The 16,828-nt window shown below is 44.0% G+C and overlaps 1 pseudogene; it reads right to left on the reverse strand.

The window, feature by feature from the left end:
* Window positions 1–1,680: 1,680 nt before the first annotated feature.
* Window positions 1,681–7,390, reverse strand: LOC101412622 (thyroid transcription factor 1-associated protein 26 pseudogene; annotated as a pseudogene).
* Window positions 7,391–16,828: the final 9,438 nt, after the last annotated feature.

Genomic DNA, 16,828 nt, shown 5'->3' on the forward strand with positions numbered 1-16,828 from the left:
TCCCAGCAACATTTGTTTCAAATGTTCTGAAAGGAAAGGAAAGGCCTAACATTTTTGTCTCTTTCAGGTTTTGCAAATGGATGCTTTTGAGATTGCCTTGCTGTTTCTTGTGCTCTGCCCATCTTTGCCTCTGACTCGGATGTCTGGATCAAGAGTAATCAGGATCTCTGTGGCTCCTTAAAGCACAGAACTTAATATCTGGTGCCCAAGGGGTATGTTTAAAATGCTCACAATGGTTGAAAGGATGAGTGGCTTCAGTTTGTCAAGGTGGAGCTGTAGAACCTAGAGTGCATTCCTAGACAAGCAAAACCTTAATTTTTTTCTCTAAATGTGTTTTAACCTTTGTTAAAGCCCACATCATCTTTTTCTAATACCATTACTTAGAACCTTGATTTTATTTCCCTTCTCTTATTTATTTCATTGCTACCTGCTGGGAGCATACTTTATCTCAGCCCCCATTTCACCAGGGCAAAAGATCCAGTTTTCTGATAGCTTACTTCTTTTTTTTTTTTAATCCCCTTTTTCAAAACATTTTATTTCATACAAATTTCCTATGACACCAAAAATATTACATATTTGATCATTTGTGCCTGTCTCCCAAATAGAAACCAGTTCTTTCAGTTCCTCAGGTTAACCTTTCTTCAGAGGCAAATAAATAAGAAACAAATATTATGTAGAACTTGAAGATGTTATTAGTTAGGGTGTGCCCAAACTGAATGAGAGTGGGCCTTGCTCCAATTGGGCTAATGTCCTTATAAGGAAAGGAAATTAGATACTGAAAGAGAAGCGACAGGGAGCAGCCAGAAGCTGGAAGCTACCAGAATCTGGAAGAAAAATGAGAAGACTCTGCCATGTGCATTGCCATGTGATGGAAAATCCAAGGAATCCTCAAGTTTTCTGGCCAATCAGAAGGTACCAACCACGGGAGGAAGTAAGCCTTCTAGCCTCTGACACTGTTAACCAATAAATTCCTACTGTTAAGCCAACCCAAGGTATGGTATTTGTTTTAGCTGCAAGGAAACTAAAACAGAGGTGCATTACATCAAAAAATCCAATAGATGCATGTATTAGCCAAAGGGGTACTAGTGCAAACTACTAGAAACGGGTTGGTTTCTATAAAGGGTATTTATTTGGGGTAGGAGCTTACAGATACCAGGCCATAAAGCATAAGTTACTTCCCTCACCAAAGTCTATTTCCATGGGTTGGAGCAAAATGGCTGGCAACATCTGCCAGGGTTCATCTCTTCCCAGGTCTTGCTTTTCTCTGGGCTCAGGTCCTCTGTTTTCTCCACAAGGTCAGCTATAGATTATCAGATGAACAGCTCTTTCTCTCTCCCCAGGGTTTCTGCCATGTCTAAGGAGCCATCTTTATTCCTCTGTGTTCTTCTCCTGGCTCCAGCTCAAGACTCCAACATCAAACTCCAAATCAAAACTCCAACATCAAAATGTCCTCAACTCTGTCCTTTACCATGCCTTTTTTCTGTGAGTTCCCACCTACCAAGGGGTAGGGACTCAATGCCCTAATGACAAGGCCCAATCAAAGCCCTAATCATAACTCAATCATGCCCAGGTACAGACCAGATTACAAACATAATCCAATATCTATTTTGGAATGTATAACCATATCAAACTGATACACAGCAGATATTTTAACTCTTGATTAAGGACAAAATGTCTGATTTACTTTTTATCTTGTATTTTTTGAAGAAGATACTCCATTTGTAAATTCAAATTTGGTTGGCCCTTTTTAGTCTTTTTGGTCTTTCTCTCTATATATTTAGATTTATTTTTATTCTCTCCCCTCCCCACCCCTCCCCACTGCCCCAGTTGTCTGTTCTCTGTGTCCATTTACTGCGTGTTCCTCTTTTTTTTTTTTTTTTTTTTTTGTCTGCTTCTGTTGTCAGTGGCATGGGAATCTGTGTTTCTTTTTGTTGGCTCATCTTGCTGCGTCAGCTCTCCATGTGTGCGGTGCCATTCCTGGGCAAGCTGCACTTTCTTTCACGCTGGGTGGCTCTCCTTACGGGGCTCACTCCTTGCGCGTGGGGCTCCCCTATGCGGGGGACACCCCTGCATGGCTCAGCATTCCTTGCACGCATCAGCACTGCGCATGGGCCAACTCCACACGGGTCAGGGAGGCCTGGGGTTTGAACTGCGTACCTCCCATGTGGTAGATGGATGCCCTATCCACTGGGCCAAGTCCGCTTCCCTGGTCAATATTTTTTAACACGTCCATTTTTTTCTTTTTGTAGAGCCTGGGAGCTTCCTCTCTTTTGTTTGTTTCTCTTGAGTGCTTGTTTCTTAGCAGCATGCTTAGCTTGCACCTGTCCATATGCTTCTTGTGCTTTTTGATTTGATGTTTTCTTTTTATTTTACTTTGAAGTATCAACAGCAATGGAATTTACTGTTTTGCTACATTGTTCTGCTGGTAGATCCTGGTCACTGCTAGATTGTTCTTCAGACAAAGCCTGGTCAATGCTACCTTGTTCTGGCAAAGGCTGGTCAACTTTGGAAAGCTGCTTCCTAAGTCTTTCCTCTTCAGCTAATTAGATATGTTTCAAGATGATCTGGGTATGGATCTGTGAATTGGGATTCTGCGGTCACCCCTCGGGCTGAAGTGTGGTTTGCTGGCCTGGCGGGGGAGCGGCCGCGGCAGGCCAAGCCGCTGCCCCCATAATAGGGTGGCTGGTCGGACTCACCGCCACCCCTGAAGGGAGCTCGGCATGGGCGCAGAGTGCCCTCGGGTCTCCCCTTCTCGGCAGCCATGCTTCCATGGCCGCCCCTCCTCCCGGATGGCGCCACACGATGCCTGTAGGGCGGCACCCTTCTTCTTCTTTCTCCCTGCGCAGGCACAGGGCGGAAAATTCCAGTCTGCCCTTTTCCCCTCCCCCGACAGCAGCAACAGCCAGGTGTGGGCGGAGAAGTCCAGCCCGCCCTTTTCCCTTCCCCTGACAGCGGCAGCAGCCAGGCGTGGGCGGGAAACTCAAGTCTGCCCTCCACCCCAGCAACGGCAGCCGCCAATCCCTAAACCCTGCCCCTTCCCCCAGCGGCAGCGACAGCCAGTCCCTGACCACCGCCCCTCCCCCGTCCAGTACCGCCCACTGACCTTTCGCCGGCAACCAATCAGAACAGGGTGTGGCTTCGACCAATCAGCCTTCCCCAGCCCCTATAAAACTGTTGCCTCTCCCTCAGTAAAGTGGACTTGCGTGTTTACCTTGTCTCCGCGGTAGTTCTTCTGCCGTGCGCCCTCCAGTCCTGAGAGCCCCCGACAAGGGCCTGGCCTCCCTTGTCCCCAGTTCGTCGCCTGCTTCGCCGGGCGACCCCTTCGTCGCCGGCTTCGCCGGGCGACCCCGTCAGCCGAACCGCGCAACCCCTTGTGAGACCGATCCCTCGTCTGCTGCCGGACCGACCCCTCGTCCCAAGTGGGACCAACCCCTCGTCCCAAGCGGGACCGACCCCTCGTCCAGAGCTGGACCGACCCCTCGTCCGCAGCCAGACCCCACCTCTACCGACCGAGCAAGCCGCCGCAGCTGGCGCCCAACGTGGGGCAAAGCAACCCCACCACAGCACAACGTGGGGCAAGGCAACTCCACCACAGCCTCACTCCATAACCTGGCGCCCCCCCCTCCTCTCTTCTCACCGTGGGACTTCTCTCGTGCAACATTGCTGCTACCTGAGCCTTGGCTACCTCATACGATCCACGGCGGTCTGGGAGAATCGCTGGATGGCTTTCTCCTTCCATGTCGGGGGCTTATACCGACCCGCTATGATTAAGAGGAGCCTTGGATTTCTTGGGAGCGCGCGCTTGCACGTCTGAAGTAACCCTACCATAGCCCTACGCTCTCCTCTTTTCTCACCCCTATCTTTTCGCTCTGCATTGCTGCTCCTGAACCTTGGTGACCTCATATGATCCACGGCGGTCTGGGAGAATCGCTGGATGGCTTTCTCCTTCCATGTCGGGGGCTTATACCGACCCGCTATGATTAAGAGGCGCCAATAAAACTCTCAAGAGCGCGTGCCTGAGCACCTCCACCCCTGCCTTCACCTCTGCCTCCTCCCCTCTGCGCTTGCTCCCCTTTGCCTTGCTCCACTGCTCGTCGTCCCGCCCTCCCCTCGTCGGGGCCTTCTCTTGGCCCGCGACCACCGTCGGAGCCCCACCGGCTCCGACCCCTCGTCTCACCGCGCACCTCGGCTCCCATCGCCGCGCTCTCAAGGTAAGGGCCCCTTTTCTTATCGGCTCCAAAAGGCCATTAGCAATGGGTAACATCCTATCTGCTAAGCAAGCCCCACAAGTTCGGGCCCTCGCCGGTCTCCTAGACACTCACCGGTGTAAGATCTCTTTCAAACAGCTTATAATCTATGATATGCTATATAAAAAAGGATTTAAAAGCAGCTATACCAAGAAAGTAAGAGTTATGAGTCAACTGTAAATAAATTATATATTTCTGTTAATGTGTTGTAATTGTTCTGTGTTTGTCTGTCTGTTCGTTCAATGTCAATGTATATTGTGATACCTCCGGATGGTAAATATAAATTACTGGAAATCTTTAAAAGAGCTCTATTCAAATGGCCAAAAATTAAATAAGCGCTTATATTAATACTTAAGTTTATTATATTAATACATAAGTTTAAATGTTAATAAGATATCTACAATTAAAAAAAATTGTAAGTCTTAATTAACAATATTAACTGTACGTCTTCATAAAAAGTTGTTCTTGCCTAGATTAAAATGAATAACTTATTTTTCTTCACAGGATAATATGAAGAATGTAAAGCTTATATGAATATTAAAAAGGTTAAAAGTTTGTAAAAATGCTAACGGAAATGTAATAAGTTTTGCAAAAAGACGTATTTTGTCCTAAAGTAAGATGGCTAATTTTTCATAAACTCTTGAAATTTAATTTGCATGTGGCAAGTGTAAAAGGTATTGTGATAACTTTACGTAAGGGAATGTGTTCTGTAAGGATAAAATTTATCTTCAATAGTTTACATTAAGGTATTAAATGGCTAATTCCAAAAGGTCATTCTTAAATATATATATATAAAACTAAATTGATGATAATAATAATAAAAGGTAATTTTATAACAGGAAAGATTAACAGCAACCAAGCTCCCCTGCCAACTTGCTTTTAGGAAACGGTTTCTAATATTGCATGCTACTAAGTATTTAAAGAAAAGTTATATTTGAGGAAACAGAAGATGATTTTGTCTTTGCAGCCATTGTCTATTTAGCAACACCCCTCGCTATCGGCCTAGCCACTGTTGCGCCGGACGATTGGAACCTTAAACAAAGACTCCTCCTCACTGTCATCTTCCTATCTATCGTTACTATATTTACTGCCCTCATTCTCCTTCGTTTATAAAGCAGTCTCCTACAAACCACAAAGCTTCTGTCTTAAACATACCATTCTCAACCCTATCCTCTAAATGATCTTCTCACTTCCCCCACAGCCTTTAATACTCTATTTCTTCCTCATAACCTTTGCTTTCTTGATAATATTTCCCGCCATCTGTCTAGCCACTACCACCCCAGAAGATTGTAACCACGGCCCCCCATGCCGCCATCGCTCTCAAGTAGCTCCAGCCCTGCTAAACGGCCCGCAACCCGCTTTCCCCGGCCCGCGGCCTGCTTTCTAGCATCCATTAACGCTTCTGCTCTTGCCTCCCCATACTTCTGCGGAGCTTCCTCCTGTCTCGACCTCACTCCTCTTCTCAGCCATCCAAAGCGTCCTTTCTCGTCCCCCGCCCCCCTCCTTTTTTTTTGCCTGAACCCCCACTGCGTTGCAGATTGGGCCGCCCCATGTCGGCCCGCCCCATTAACATCGGCCTCTCTCGCGCCCGTGAAGACTTTGGCCTTCTTATTGTCCTCGCCTACGTCTCCACCACTCCCGACGCTGCCGCCACCACCATCGCAGGTGCCCTGACGCGACTTGTCCTCACCGCTGCGATCCTCCAGACCATCACACAGTCTGCCTCTACCGCTCTTCGCCGCCAAGAAGAGATCAACTACCTGTAATGCGCTGTCATCCTGGACTTTTAACAAGCAGATGGACCTTATAGCCACTGAGATCAACGAGAATTGGACATTGGCCACCCTTGCTTGCAACGGCAAGATACCACACCCTAAATTGTACATTTATATCCCCGTCATACTCACCTCCCTCTTCAGCCCCGCTTCCCTCATTGCTTACTGCCTCTTGGGCCTCAGCTACTTGTTGCTGCTGCCATCCTGGTCCTTATTTGAAAAGAAGGGGGAAATGCGGTCACCCCTCGGGCTGAAGTGTGGTTTGCTGGCCTGGCGGGGGAGCGGCCGCGGCAGGCCAAGCCGCTGCCCCCATAATAGGGTGGCTGGTCGGACTCACCGCCACCCCTGAAGGGAGCTCGGCATGGGCGCAGAGTGCCCTCGGGTCTCCCCTTCTCGGCAGCCATGCTTCCATGGCCGCCCCTCCTCCCGGATGGCGCCACACGATGCCTGTAGGGCGGCACCCTTCTTCTTCTTTCTCCCTGCGCAGGCACAGGGCGGAAAATTCCAGTCTGCCCTTTTCCCCTCCCCCGACAGCAGCAACAGCCAGGTGTGGGCGGAGAAGTCCAGCCCGCCCTTTTCCCTTCCCCCGACAGCGGCAGCAGCCAGGCGTGGGCGGGAAACTCAAGTCTGCCCTCCACCCCAGCAACGGCAGCCGCCAATCCCTAAACCCTGCCCCTTCCCCCAGCGGCAGCGACAGCCAGTCCCTGACCACCGCCCCTCCCCCGTCCAGTACCGCCCACTGACCTTTCGCCGGCAACCAATCAGAACAGGGTGTGGCTTCGACCAATCAGCCTTCCCCAGCCCCTATAAAACTGTTGCCTCTCCCTCAGTAAAGTGGACTTGCGTGTTTACCTTGTCTCCGCGGTAGTTCTTCTGCCGTGCGCCCTCCAGTCCTGAGAGCCCCCGACAAGGGCCTGGCCTCCCTTGTCCCCAGTTCGTCGCCTGCTTCGCCGGGCGACCCCTTCGTCGCCGGCTTCGCCGGGCGACCCCGTCAGCCGAACCGCGCAACCCCTTGTGAGACCGATCCCTCGTCTGCTGCCGGACCGACCCCTCGTCCCAAGTGGGACCAACCCCTCGTCCCAAGCGGGACCGACCCCTCGTCCAGAGCTGGACCGACCCCTCGTCCGCAGCCAGACCCCACCTCTACCGACCGAGCAAGCCGCCGCAGGATTCTTGTGAGGTTTGAGCCTTTTGTGACTTCCATAGCAATTTCTTGTCATTTTTCTTAATCTTAAGCTTTCTTCAAAATGCAAAGCTTTGCCCCTCGCTGACACTCTTCACATGTGCCTTCAGATGGGTAGGATGCCATGTCCTCTGCTTCAGAGAAACTCCTTTGTCATATGTCCCAAAACTCCCTGCTTGCAACATCGTTGCCAGCCTCACCCATGCCATGGCAGACCTCTTTCCCTGATAACTTACTTCTGAGTCAATAGATTCTGTCCCCTTTTGACTTGTGGGTAACTCAAACTCCATGAACCTCAATTCCTCCATTTGCAAAATGGAATAATAATACTTGCCTCACGCACACCTTGGATGTTGTGAGAATTAAAAAGATAATGCTTCATTAAAACATAGACCCTTTTTTCTAAGGAAGGAGATCAGAGTATTATTATTTTTCTTGTTATTGATGGTCATGTTCCCTCATGGCTTTATTTTTATGCACTCAACTGCAAAAGAGTTGAATCACAGAAGCGAGAGATGATACAGATTTAGCAGGTCATCTAGTTCAAACTCATTCTAAAATTCCTTCCCCAGCAACGTGCCATTGCACTTTAGTCCTTCTATTTTTAAGTCCAAAAGTACCAAACATTACAAGGTCTATTTCTTCCTGCTTGACAGCAAAATTTTCTAAAGAACAATTCCAATGACAGCTTTTGATGTAAGTGTTTTCTTAGTGATCCAGTTGGAGAAACTCACTCTTTGAGTCTTTGCCAGAGGATATTTTTGCCCAATGAGAGGGTTACAATTATTTTAAGGACCTTTTTACTACTTTCCTGGGGAAATGGAGTCACAATCCATTAGTTCTTCCTCTGATGATATTGGTTACAATATTAATCCCAAATGTTCCATTTAGGAATTTCCTAACCATTTTTTCATGGAGCAGACCAAATATCATTCAGAGGTACCTCACTTCAAACACAGTTAAACTATTTTAAATTCATTCCCAGGAGACTAATTTAAAAGAAAGTGCTAACTTCAATCTTGTGAGCAGCATATATTTTGTTTTTGGCAGGTCTATAATCTGTCACTGAAGTTAGAAAGATTCTAACACATATGATAGTACATAAATATGCATTGGATGAATAAATGGATCATTAATTTTATCATATATATATATAATTCATTGCTTCTAAATTCAGTGGGATGATCATAAGTACTCTGGCCTTTTGGGATCAACGTTTCTTTTCTTGTAGTGCTTACTGATCACTTCAGCCTGTAAGAATTGGTTCTGAAGGTACATGATTCCTTTACTTTTTTCTTGGGAGTTGGTTTTTCATCCTTTTGTATAGAAAGGTCAAGATTAAATCAATACTTTAAATAATTCTTTACCTTTCTTCTACTTATGGTGGCTTAATTAATTTAATCCACTGATTAATATTGAGCTTTTATTTTGTGTGCTAATGATTATTGATTTTAATACAATTGCTGCACCAAATCAGAATTAGGTTCATTGGGTTCAGTGGGATGATTTTGCTTTTCTTTAGTTCCTGAATTCCCCAAATCCAAGGAGTTTGAGCTGTAATTAGGTGTCCTTAATAAAGAATAGAAGGACATGGGCTTTCAAGAGAGAATGTCATTCTAATCTCAAGTTGTCAAAAAATGAAATTAAATATCTTAATAAAAATCTATATAAATAATGAGGCTTTCTCTTGTGAAGGTATGGGAAATTTAGAAACTTAACTTCATTCAAAACTGTTCAAATTAATATCTGTTGGAATTAGATCAAGGAGCTTGTGACATCTGAAATATTTTTATGTAGCAACTTACCAGATTGTGAAATCATTGGTGGCCAACTTTTTTGGATACTTTGCTCTTAAATCCCTTTCGTCTTCAATTTAGTAGATAGGTAGTGGGATAGGTGGCAATAATTAGCTTGCTGAATCAGTGGGAAGGAGTCCTGTAATGCTAAATAATTATTCCTTTGATGTGTGCTGTGGTTAACATGCTTAAGATATTTGACTCAAGACCAGCTGGGTGCCAGAGTTAAGAAGAAGCAAATCACTTTCATACACTCTGTAGAACATGAAATAGAAAAATCTCAGAGTCTAGCTTTTGCCATTCATTTTCTTCACCTTTTCCGACTTTTTAAACTTTACACCAATTAGAATAAACACAAATTACACTTAATTTTTAAGTTCCTGGCCTGGTCATATCAAACAAAACAATGTCACTGTAAGACTATGAATCACCTTAAACTGATGGGGTCTTTGTTCCTGTGAAGCACCTTAACCTGATAGGGTCTTACGGAACAAAAATCTGGACAAAAATATAAAGGCACAATGACATTACCATTTTGGAAAGGAAATGTAAATAGTGTCCTTCAACCATAATACTATACTGTCAATTTAATGGATTTAATTTAGTGGATACCAAATATTCACTGTCATTAGTCTCACAATGCTTTCATTTACATGAGAGATATTTATGTTGGGTCATATCCAGGAATTGAGTAGGGAGAAGATAACCTGGAGTTGAGAGTACATGATTTTGTTCCCCTCTGTTATTAGCATGAACTTTTGTGCAATTGATATATTTCAAAGATAGCTGAATGGCATTTCCTTGCTTCTCACTAGGCCTTAGAAACTTTGCTGTGACTGGATTCAACTCACTTATGTTAAAGAAGGTCTCCATGTTGTTTCTTTATTGGGATCAACTCAGAAGGTAAATGAATGAACAGCAGCCTCTGCCTTCTATAGACAATGTTCTTTCTTCTAATGACTAATATTTACCTAAACTTCTATCTACATCTTCCTTCTCTCTCAGGGTTTTGTTTTCCCAATCTGAATACTTTTGCCTATAATTCAACTTCTCAGAATTTTTCTTGGCTCACCTTGTGCATTTTTCACTTCCATGATTATTGCATTTCCTAACCTCAGCATTTCTCTTTGATCTGTAATATGGCATTCAACACTGCTCTCCCCCAGGATTCCCTTTGCTCATCAATGTGCTTCCCACCTACACAGCTTTACAAAGTGGCTAACCTCTTGGCTTGCCTGACCATTCATATTTTGCTAACACATTTGGTAGTTCAGCCTTATTTGATTTATTCCCAACATATCAGCTCTTGGCATCACCTATAACTTCATGTTGCCATTTACTACTTTCATCTAATATGTTATCTCTATTCAAAACTTAGGTGGAAGTGAATCTTTACAATTTTGAGATGAAAAACCAAGCTCACAGTCAATTGCTTATATCCAGTGTGTAAAGAGATACCTTTCAACTGCCTAAAGAAAAGTTTTGAAGTAATACTACATCTTCCTACTCTTTTGGAAGAACTGTTCCTATTGAATGGGTACATCATTTTGATTCACTGCAGTGAATACATATCCAATGCTTAGTATATGTAAAGTACTCTAGTTAAATATAGGATGTACAAGGTATAGTGGACACGACCCTCATCTTTGAGGAGCTTACAATAGAGTTGAGGAGAAGACATGCACAGATAGTCTATAGGAAGTGCTATGATAGAAGAAAAAACTGAGGCCACAGAGGCATGAGAGGTTTAATCTGACTGGGTGGATGTGGACCACTTCATGGAGTAAGCATCATTGGATTAGAGACATGTGGAATTAAGATAGGCAAAAATGAGATCACTGTCTCCAGAGGTAACACCCTGAGCTATTGTTTTACCATTTCTGTGCCCCTTGTTGGCAACTGCTTTAGCTTTATAAGACCCTATCGTCCATGTTGAGAATATGTTTTTTCTAGGAGCCAACAGTCTATGTAAATGTCAGTGAATTATATGTAAAACAAATTAAACATATTTCGGCCCTCAAAGAAATGAGTCTGAAGATGATCATAACATTAATAGAAACTCTTTCTGCCTTGAAATTGCAGTGGATGTAATAAATAAACACAAGAGAATTTAAGAAAACATTTTCTGGTTTTTGATGTTGTGTGTATGCTTAACTGGAAAGCACATTGTAAAAATTCCTCACAATGTCTTTTCCAACCTTGTGATTATCCTCCTGAGACAGTCACATGGGCTTACTTCCTCTAAAAGAGCATTAGAAAAGGATGTTTCAGGCAGACCACCTTGAGGTGATAATTGCCTTTGTCAGGAGACAGTCACATGTGCCAAGTCCTCTGGGAGGAAATGAACAAATTGCCTATTGTGACTTGAAGCTCAGACAAGAAATTTTAGAGGAGAATTTCCAAAGCATGAAGGCTCAGGGTAATCATCCGTGCTGCAGCGAGCCTTTGGAGGGCCCGCCCTTCCTAGAATCAATCAACTCTTCCCCGGTAGAAAATTACATAAACATTTGAAGGTTTCCTTCTGTCTTCAGAATTCTTCTTGTCTGCCAAGATTATGGTTATTTGGGCTGGAAATTTGTTCAGTTGCAATTTCTATTGAAGCATTGGTGGGTGCACTCTTTCTTGCACTTGCTTATTCACAATCTTGTGATTTGTTGAGTCTCTGGGGTCTCTTTGGTCAAGTGCTGTTTCTGAGAGCTTCTGACAGAGAGGAAGAGACCTGTCTATGTCTTTTCTATCTAAATGTCAGGCTTCACTCTGGAGCAGCTGCAGGGCAGCCTCCCCTGGCTCTTCTCCATTTCAGGTAAACAGCCTTTTGTGAAATCTGAGTTGGGCAGAAAATCGCAGCACATCCCTCTTCTGCAGGACAGCCAAGAGATCTGGACAATGTATGGTGATGGATCATATGGCCAGGTTTTCTATTTCTTGGTTCTTCCTACTCCCTCTCTCTTTTCAGAATTTCTAGTCGAGAGGAATACAAGCTTGGACAGCTTCAGTCCCTCCTTACTTCCATTAAATAACTTTATCATTGGCCCCCAAACACTCTATTAACAAAATGCTTTAGGAAATGGACAGTATTTCCTTCCCAAAAGGTAAATGAGTCAGAGTTTGTTATTTCTTTCTCTGAAGACTTCTCATCTGTTCAAGTTGAGTTCACTGAGAAACTCTTGATGGAGTTTAGTGTGCAAAATTTTGATTAAAGAGTGTTCTTGGTACCAACACCTGTGCAATGGAGGAAAAGGAAGCAGGATTGGGGAGGAGATTTTGGGCTGAGACACAGCTCAGTGATAGCCTCCATGAACTCCACAGGATCTCTGGAACTACACTAGTCCTTCAGAGTTGTCCTGAGTTGGGCCAAGATGGCCAGGCTTTTGTACTCCCACATGAATCAGCCACTGTATGTGGACTAGAAAGGGCATGGCCTTGAGTGAGAGAACTCTGCAGCTGGACAGTTCCTCTAAGAGCTAACAGCTGATGGCTGTCTGCCAACAGCATATCTGACAGCTGGGACAAATCTTTTTCTGACGGAAGATGTGGATGGTGCATCACAGTATCCACCCTACAGTCTATCTCTTGCTCCACTCAGATTTGCTTTTCCATCTACATTTAGGTTGCAACTCTTTCAGGATTCTGCAGGACTTATCTTCTTGGGAGAAACTGAAAAAAGGAAGTTGGTGGGACAAACTATAGCCCTCAATGCTACAGCATGTCTCAGGGCTTCAATTTATACTCAACTGCTTCTCTACTCCACTACTGATTTTAGAGTTTCCTCATTATCACCAAGTGTCTCTGTTGTTCTCAGTTGCTTCCCTGATGCCATTACCCTTGTCCTCAGACCTGAGAGATATAAGCCCCTTCTCAAACCAGGATTTCTGCACTGTGTCTATTTATCATCATAACTAGGCAAAGTAGTACCAAGAGGTGCCCAACTGGGTCACTTGAGTGTCAGAATTACCCTTCCCTGCCTGCTATGTAATAGCAGCCCTTCCTTCACCTGAAGATTTATCAGTTACCCTGCCAAACTGATGATTCCTCCTCTTACTAGCTGGTTCCTTGGCACAAGGAGTCTGAGGCCCCAGATTACAGTCAGAGCATATGATACAACAGGATTGTTATATCCCTTGGCAGAAGTGCTCTTCCTTTGAGAACCAGGATCTCTAAAACCACAGACTCAGGATTGTAGAGGAAGGAAGCCCAGATTCATCAGGCAGACTGCTCAGAGAGGTAGAAGGTGGTACTACTTTTGCTTTACCTCTTAATTCCTGGAACCATGTATTGTCCCTTTGTGGGACAGAGTATCATGTACAGGTCTTTGTAATACCATGGATGGGATGAGTCTAAATGTTGCAGCCTAGCAAATAGCATGAGTTGTTTCTTAGGTTTTAGGGATTAGTTTCCATCTTGCTACTAAAAGTGTTGCTCATGACCAGTAGCATCAGCATCAACCAGGAACATGTTGAAATGCAGAATCTCAGACTTCACCCCCAACCTACTGAATCAGAGACTGCATTTGAACAAGATAACCAGGGTATTCCTATCTATGCACATAAAATGTTGAGAAGCACTGGATTCTAGTGTCGTACACTTAAATATTTCTAGGTCCAGGCAGCTCCAAAAACCAATTAAATGGGAATCTGCAAGTGGGATCCAGAGGTCCATAGTCTTTAAAGGTCCCCAGGTTATTCCAGTGTGCAGTCAAAGTTGAGAACCACTAGCATGGAGTGATTTCTAGTCTGGTAAATATTAAGTAAAGTAACAAATATGGGCTAGCTTTCCTTATTATTATTATTTTTTTACACATGCCAAATGCACATTAGTTAAATTGATAGAAATCGTTCATAGATCTCCAGCCAGACTGAAATCTTTCCTCTTGCATTTTGTTCTGATTGTGTATATTTAGTCCTGAGCCCAGTCATCGCCATTTTGGGCTGATTGGTCCCATGGTCCCATGACTGTTAAACAAGGACCAAATCCCCCCACAGTGGGCTCAAGCAGACATTGTCAAAGCACAAACCAAAGGGTCTGATATTGGAGTAGGCTCTGGGGCTTGAATAGGATCAGTAAGGGCACTTCTCCAGAGTGAATAAGGCTTGGATTTGAGTGCCCAATTATGTCCAGAGATGAGAGCTGGGTTTCAAGAGAATGTGTCCTCTGTCACATGTAGGAGACAAATGTGTGAAGGTAAAATTGAGAAACAAAACAAGAATTCTAGAACCAGGAGAATGAAAGGCCAGCTCAGGAATGAAGGTCAAGGCAGAAGTGAAGCCACAGGGTGCAGGGCATGGACCATGAATCAACCTGGGTTGGTCAGAGGTTGTTCTTATTCCCTAGTATTCCAGCGACAGAATAAGCTGGCCACAGGTAAAACCATTGGGTTTATGTGGACAAATAACAACTATTGCAGTTTTGAGATCTTCTAACCAACTTCTATTAATGTTGGGACATCTGTTCAATTACGGTAATGGTCTCCTGCAATGAATTTCACATCAGTATTGTAAATATGATTTATTCAGAAAATGCAAGACCTTGGTAACAGGATATACCAATGTCAAATAGGACTTTGAAGGGTCCAGATGCTTATATTTCTTGAGAGCAATGATAAATTTAAGGCAGGGTCAAAGAAGAAGGCTACGTTAAAAAATAAATTTAGGTGGTCATGAATAGTTTGTGATTAAGGTTGTGGTGAGCATGGAGGAAGATTTTCTCTCCTGTTCATTCAGTGTTGAACAATTTTTCTCTTTTCAAACCTAGAACATCGAGCAAAAACATGAAGAAATTTCTGACTTGGTAAGAACTAAAAATTATCTGCCCAGCTCCCTTCACACCAGAAAACATCCCCAAACATAGTATCTGATTGCTTCTACAGTGCCACGGAACCTTAAAATGTTACAAAGAGTTGGAGAGTCAGGGAATGACAGTGCTGTCAAATTATTGATTGGTAGATGGCATGTAAATTTCTACACATGTCTGGAATATCAGAAATATTCTGTGGTGAATACAAAGACCATGGGAGAGCTCAGTAATGTGGACAGAAGGGAATAAACATTCATTTCTAATCTTGAGGCCAGCATATATAGGCATAAACACCATCTTTCCTAAAAGTATATAATCAAAAGAAAAAACATTAGAGAATTTTTTAAAAAATTAATTAATTTATTTCTCTCCCCTTCCCCCCCACCACCCCAGTTGTCTGTTCTCTGTCTATTTGCTGCATCTTCTTTGTCTGTTTCTGTTGTCAGCGGCACAGGAATCTATGTTTCTTTTTATTGTGTCATCTTGTTGTGTCAGCTCTCCATGTGTGCGGCACCATTCCTGGGCAGGCTGCACTTCCTTTCGCGCTGTGCTGCTCTCCTTACAGGGTGCATTCCTTGTGCGTGGGGCTTCTCTACGTGGGGGACATCCCTTAGTGGCAGGGCACTCCTTGTGCGCATCAGCACTGCGCTTGGGCCAGCTCCACACGGGGCAAGGAGGCCCGGGGTTTGAACCGCGGACCTCCCATGTGGTAGACAGATGCCCTAACCACTGGGCCAAGTCCACCGCCAACATTAGAGAATTTAATCCCCTAATTTTTCCATATAGTAGAATAGCAAAGTCATTGTACAAAGGGCATCCAAAATTGAGATAGACTCCAGACATGTTAGGGTTGGAAAGGTCCTTAAACACAAACAAACTAGATCCTTTACTGATGAAGACACTGAGGCTCAAAGGGATGATGTGGTTTAATGAGGAACACAAAGCTGCCTTAGGGCCTGAGTGGTTCCCAATACTACTACACTTGTGGGTTGTCAGACGTGTTGTTTCATAGAACAGAGGTTTTCTCATCTAGAAGGGCTGTGGTAGAACATCGCATTCTCCTTACTCACCACAGGGAAATCACTTCCTTTTGGGAAGTCCTGCTTGTTCTTGATTAGTTAGGTAATCAATTATCATGCAGCTCTTTGCATTCACTGTTGGTTCATTTCCCTGCTCATTAGTTAGCTCTCGAGTGGGGAGAAAAAGAAAAAAAAAGATAAAATGTACAGTTATTCTTTCACCTATTCATGGCCGGGTTTTGGGGAGGAGGAGGGTTGGTGGAAATACTGAAATAACTTTTGATGATTATCTGTACGTTTTATTTGTTCTAAGACATTAATAATATAACAAAAAAAAAATGAGAGCTTAACTGAATATACATTGGCACTCTCAAGCTGCAAAATCTCCTGTTTCATGACTCAAAACTCAAATGTTGAGCTTTATTCAGTCATAAAAATCACTGATCTTTTGGTCTACAAGTTTATATCATGATTTATGCTACTGTTAGAAGCATTATGATTTTAGACATCCAGTTCTGTAATTATAAATGTGTATCAATAAGTGTGGGAGCCAAAGAAGGTAAGTTCCCAGGCTTTTCTAAGTTGAGAATGTCACCATATGTGTGAACAAATGCCTTCCTAGCCGATACTGGGTGTAAACCACTTGAAATATTGGAGAAGGGCCAACATTGCATCATCTTGGCCGATCTTGTCACACACAGTGTAATGCTCTCATGTGTTGTGCCAGAGTAATGAAATGCCGAAGGCTTGTCCAAAATGCCAATGATAATACACCTATTTTCATCCAGTACAGCTGCCATAGCTCACATACTTAACTTTCCCAACTGAAAAATGCTGGTGAACCAGAGCAGTGAGGACAAGATAAGTACCTGCTTACAGTTACTGGCAAACAGCAAAGGCAATTACATTTCAGTATTGAGTCACTTGTCAACTGGGCAGACAGACTTCAGCTCCTACCCCTGAGTTTTCAAGCTGTGTAGGATTTCACCATATTGAGCTTGGTTTGCATTAATAG

The sequence above is a fragment of the Dasypus novemcinctus genome, chromosome 2, assembly GCF_030445035.2.
Source record: "Dasypus novemcinctus isolate mDasNov1 chromosome 2, mDasNov1.1.hap2, whole genome shotgun sequence".
NCBI lineage: Eukaryota > Metazoa > Chordata > Mammalia > Cingulata > Dasypodidae > Dasypus > Dasypus novemcinctus.